The sequence below is a fragment of the Hyalella azteca genome, unplaced genomic scaffold (genome assembly GCF_000764305.2).
Source record: "Hyalella azteca isolate HAZT.00-mixed unplaced genomic scaffold, Hazt_2.0.2 contig16325, whole genome shotgun sequence".
NCBI lineage: Eukaryota > Metazoa > Arthropoda > Malacostraca > Amphipoda > Hyalellidae > Hyalella > Hyalella azteca.
Genome location: NW_025946149.1, coordinates 7,251 through 13,060, shown reverse-complemented (window position 1 = coordinate 13,060; position 5,810 = coordinate 7,251). Strand labels below are relative to the sequence as shown.

At 37.0% G+C, this 5,810-nt stretch overlaps 1 long non-coding RNA gene across 1 annotated transcript; it reads left to right on the top strand.

Moving 5' to 3' along the window:
* The first annotated feature begins 3,809 nt into the window (after positions 1-3,809).
* LOC125179283 lies at positions 3,810-5,591 on the top strand. The gene is made up of 3 exons (XR_007157213.1): positions 3,810-3,821; positions 4,127-4,208; positions 5,565-5,591. It is a non-coding gene; the product is annotated as an uncharacterized LOC125179283 (long non-coding RNA).
* The last annotated feature ends 219 nt before the right edge of the window (positions 5,592-5,810 follow it).

Sequence of the window (5,810 nt, the reverse complement as noted above, 5' to 3'; positions counted from 1 at the left end):
TGACGGTTGTGTCTCGGGTTCATGGTCTCACATGCCGGCTCATTCTTCCATTCGTCGTAGGTCGTATAATTTCGGTCGGTGTTCACGTGGCTGACAAAGTTGCCACAGTTACCGTTGTTGTCTTCTTCATTTTGGTCCGTTTCATCTACGAGCCATGAAAATCTGTTGCGTAGATGATGTTTGGCTTTGTCCGAATTGGGTATACGTTGACGCTCTAGCTTTGTTTCTTGAGCAGCAGCTTTGGATTTGAACTCGTGTTGTGTTCATTTGGGTTAGCACTGGCTCTTTGGCTCGACTCCTCGTTCCGCGGGCGACTGTCGTGCAGTGGTCGTGATGCTGCCTGGTTCTCGTTCTCTCTCCCGGCCCCTCAAGGTCTGCACGCTGAGCACTGACGTATATAATGCTCTGAAGATCCACAAATGAAACACTCGCCTCTCAACTTTCTACATTTTGTAGTATAGTGTCCGACACGACCGCATTGTCTGCAGGACATATCGTAACGTTCCGTAGCAGAAGTTGTACCAGCACGATGTTGGAGTGCCTCTCTATACGCAGGGCTTTGCGATTACCAATAACTCCCGACTGGGAAATAAATCCGAAAACTGCACACCTGCATCGCTTTTCTCCGTCTGATTGAGGTAGACAGATATTTCTGACACCGTTTCATTGTTTCTAGCTTCTCTGGCATTGTCCACATCAAAATGACGGGCATTTTTTCAAAAAGATTCCCACGTAAGGCTCTCTCCTTCCATGATGTAGCTCAATATTAATATTTTCAGAATTTTTTTGAAGTCATTGGGAACACAGTTCGTAAATTTGCTGATCAACATCTTACTTATATATTCCGCTAAATAGTTAAATTAATTTTAATTAATTAAGATTATTATTCGGCAGTGGGTCGTACCGTGCGACGTCTTTTTTTTAGGAAGATGGACGATGGTAAATAGAATCATGGGCGTTGAACATTGTTTCTTGAAATATTTTGAATATATTTGCATGAGATTTGACAAACATTATAATCAGTAATAAGGATTTGTTTTGTTTGTGCATTCTAGACAATAGAAAACCTACACACAGCCTAGGCCCTAAAAATATATTTATTTTAAATTCGAATCGATTTTTCCGAAGTCGTAAAATAAATTTTCGCATGGATTACATTTTCTTCATGAACATTTCTTGAGGAGGCGGCGGACAAATACGATAAGGGAGCTTGATGTGGCAAATTCAGCTTTTTCATTTGTTTAAACACCTTTTAATACGAAATGAAAATCTAAGCATTAAAATAAGGGATGAAATGGTCGAATATCTCATTTTTGCTGGATAAAATAAACATTTGACTTCAAGCGGGTTTGTGTATGAGGTTAAAAAACAAATTTTTTATCAACGAACGTTTATCTTTGTTGTAAAAATCTTTGTGGCTAAATTGTAGGATCCGAAAAGATAATTGTCTGGCCTATTACGTTTATTCTTCACTAACAGCTTCCTCTCCACATATAATAGGAACTTTTCTGCTAATGACTTTAATTGGATGGAATTAAAATCGATTGAAATCATAATAGATCTCATAATCATAATATTGTAGATCTCTTGTAATCATAATAGATTGTAATCATAATACGTCGTACTGAATGCTCACAAGAAAGAAGACGTTACTGCGAAAAAAAATCGCACACTTCATATAATAAAACGATTGAATTATTTTTCATAGATGTAATTCGTATTTTTTAAAAGGATTCCATACTGAAATTATTCGTCCATCTCCTTGGGTATATTATAGTCATAACTCTAGGGGTAATCAAAATACTATATAACTTGTATCCCAATCGCGCGGACGTTCAACGCTTCGGTCTTTAGTTTTTGAGAGTATGTAGAACGCTATTTAAATTCTTCATACGCTTATTTTTTCTTATTATTGCATGTTTGCACCCTGCACTAAACTGGCAGGCACAATATATAGGAAACATCTCGGACAACTTTACGGACGGACTTGCGGCCGGACCCGCGGCCGTTCTCGCAAATTCAATGATCAAGAAAAATCACCCAACGTAATGAACGTAGCTCGATGAAACTTGGTACACGTATTCTTTAACGGTGATGTTTAGCTCGTGAATATTTTTAATTTCGCCTTCATTCGTGATTTAAATGGCGATACGGGCCAAAATTCGCAGTGATCAAGGAATTTTTTCCAAATTACTGTACAGATTTGAACGAAATTTTGAATAAATATTCCTAACTACCATACAGTGATGTTTAGCTCGTATTTTTTTCCGATTTTGCCTTAGTTCGCGAGTTTTTTTCCCATTTCACCTTCATTCGGGATTTAAACAGCAATACGTGCTCAAATTCGCAGGGATCAAGACATTTCTTATAGACTACTGAACAGATTTGAACGAAAGTTTGTATATACTGTAAATATCTACGTAACTTCCCAAAGGCGATGTTTTGCTCGTGACAATTTTTTTATCTTGCCTTCGTTTGCGAGTTATACGCCAATATGTATACGGCTCTCGGTCAATGCAAATTTAAAAAATAAAAAAATTGGCCTCTGAAATGCTGATCGTTTCTCCGTATATCCGTATAACTCGCGAACGAGGGAAAAATCAAGAAAATTGTCACGAGCTAAACATCACCGTTGGGAAGTAAAGTATTCAGGTACAAAGTTTCGTTCAAATCTATTCCGTAGTTTAGAAGAAATGTCTTGATCATTGTGAATTAAGCACGAATTACTGTTTAAATCACGAATGAAGGTGAAATGAAAAAAAAAATCGCGAACGGAGGCACAATCGATAAAATTTTCACGAGCAAAACATCACCGTTTGGTAGTTGGGAATGTATATTCAAAATTATGTTCAAGTCTGATCAGTAATTTGGAAAAAATTCCTTGTTTGTTTGCAAATTTCGGCCCGTTTCGCCAGATAACTCACGAAATAAGGTGATTAACATTTTTTCACGAGCTAAACATCACAGTTACGTCCTTATAAACACGTGTACCAAGTTTCATTGCGCTGCGTTCATTAGTTTGGGAGATATTTCTTGATTACTGAATTTGGAGATTGGCCGTGAGACCGGCCGCGAGTCCGGCCGAAAATTTGTCCGAGACGCATATAGGAACTTGAATGTTTGAACTGCAGCACTTCATTAAACCCGGCCAATGCCTATTTCTAATCTAGCATTTTATGTTCGTTAGGAAAACTTTTTGCGCTTGGAAATAGTGGCTGATTAAAAAATTCCTAATTTATTTTAACTCCGTTGCATTAAAATATTTTGAATATTATTTCAGGCAATATTTACAGAATATTGTTCATATACAATTCATGTACGAAGATATAACGAAGATCCAATCATTTCTTTATTTTTAGAAATCAGGTTAGTACACTCATCGTTAGCGAAATCTAACAGTTGTCGATGAGTCACCAGCCGAGTGTGTTCAATAGATGAATGTCTTCAAAAAGCGAATGTATTCAAAAAAGTGAAAGCTTTCCACAGGTGTTATGGCTACCAAAGAGGTCAGTCAATAGCTTCACCTCACTAGAAGTACGCCACTGTCGTCCCCGCTACGGAACATTAGCTTCTTGGACCCAGTGCTGGAAACAACTTTTTACGCGTTCTTTTCAACGTCAATCGTTACATTCAGTTTCTAGTCCGGCACCTATGAGAAGTTTCCGTAGGAATTCATCAGGTTATAGATAGTTTCCGACTTACCTAGGTCCACTAGGACCTAGGTAAGTGTATATATAGGTAGTGTATATAGGTAACTAGGTAGTGTATATAGGTAACTATATACACTAGTATATAGTTTCCGACTTACCTAGGTCCACTAGGTAAGTCGGTGGTTATCATGCAGTCTAAGTGATATGTGTTTAGATTTACGATCAAAGTTTGTGCTCAAATACACACAGCTTTTAGCTTTCATCTTCGTCGTGCGTCGTCAATAGCAGATAAAAACTTATTGCTTGTAATCAACAATATATTTATTTATGTTCCGTGTAACGTAGCTGCATGGATGAGTATTATAATTCGAGTTTGATTTGATCGAATGTTGGAATATTTATTTATATCTATTATATCATATATCTCTTTATATTTATTTATATCTATTTATATCTCAGCTTCTCCTATTTTCTAGGATGGCTGCGAGCGACATCGATAACACGATGAGGCAGAGACTGCTGGCGCTGTCGCTCGTCTTCGCCGGCTTCTGCTCTACCGTGAGTCTCCACTGGCGACTTCACTTATGTCGCCATTAAACTGGCCAACTTTAGATATTTATTGTTGACATTTTCCTGAGTGATAACTTTGGGTATGATTTGGAAAATGAATTTGCATAATGGTATAAATTTTGTTTATTCTACTCGAATTCATGACGGATAACTTGATGTTGAATCTACGGGAAGGGACCTTCGCTCTTCAAAATAAGCGTGAAATAAAGTATTAACGGCGTTCTAGTGGCCGACTTTCCTTGAAACTAAACGATATCGCTGTGTTTTTTTTAAATATGGAGCGGGTCTCCTGCGTTAAATTACAAAAATAAACGATGGTCAAAATTCGAAGTATGAAAGGAGAATTTGGTAAGTTGGGGTTCTTCGATCGAGTGTGTTCTCTATAATTGCAACTATATATGTTAGCAGTACAAGTCACTGCACTTGCGCTAGTGTTAGATTACCTATCCATAAATATGTATGCTCGAGGTAACTTTCTACTAGCCATTGTTGCACTTCAATTTAGTCTAGACTTATTATAAACAACGGACTATTTCGCAAGTCGATGTTCAGAATTAACTCAACAAAGTGTCACGGAATTTCGTTACTTCTTAACTCATGTTCCGATTTCTTTAATAATTAACGCAAGCGATATTGCGGTGAATATTAGCGTTTTTGCAATGGCATTTATTAATTATAATTTGTACCTGATAAGAATCACTTATCTTTTGTGTCAACATGATGTAGAGTAAAGTTTTTATTTATACTAAATTTAAGAATAAAACTCGCTGCTCACGGAAGTCGGGTGTTTTGAATTCAAATGCGCCGGAACAGCAACTCACAGCCACCTTATTTCTAACAGTTACTTCAAGGGTACCTAGGGGAACCTATTTTATAGTAAAGTGTCAAAAATGAGCGTGTGATTTCTATAACAGTTCACTAATGCAATTCTTTAACTTATCGAGTGTGATCTTATAATGATACCATTATATATATTATTTATACTTTCGTGCCATAATTCAGCGCCCAAATTCAAGTCATGCTGAGTTAGCCAGAATAATTTTTTAATCTAAAAAGAGATCCGCGTAATGACTGCTTCCATTAACTAAGAAAAAATGCTAATTAATTTCTTACAATGGTAATAACGAATGGAGTCAAAACATTATTCTATGTCTATCAAATATTATTATAAGTGATCACCACATGAACAATGTTATCATTTCGCCTTGATTTTTCATCATTGCAACAACAGCAACTCTCGGCCAGTCTGAGCAAAGGTGGTCAGATGAACGCGTGTAAATCTTCTCATAGGTAGAGACAAAGTTGAATATGTCGTTTCAAGTGTACCAATTTCGTTTGTTGCAGGCTGCCGTGGAGATATCATCAAATTCTGTGAGTACCATGAGAGGCTCGTGTTAAATTTCACTTGAATTACGTCATTCCGATATTGAAAACGTTTCGGAGTCCAGCTCCATCGTCAGTGTGACAATATAATGTTTTTCGATATAATGATAGGTTTCGTTTAGGTTTTATGTCTGTCTTAGAATTTTGACTTATGAAATGATTTTATTAATTTTTAGATATTCGAACTGATGATGGAGCTGGACTGCG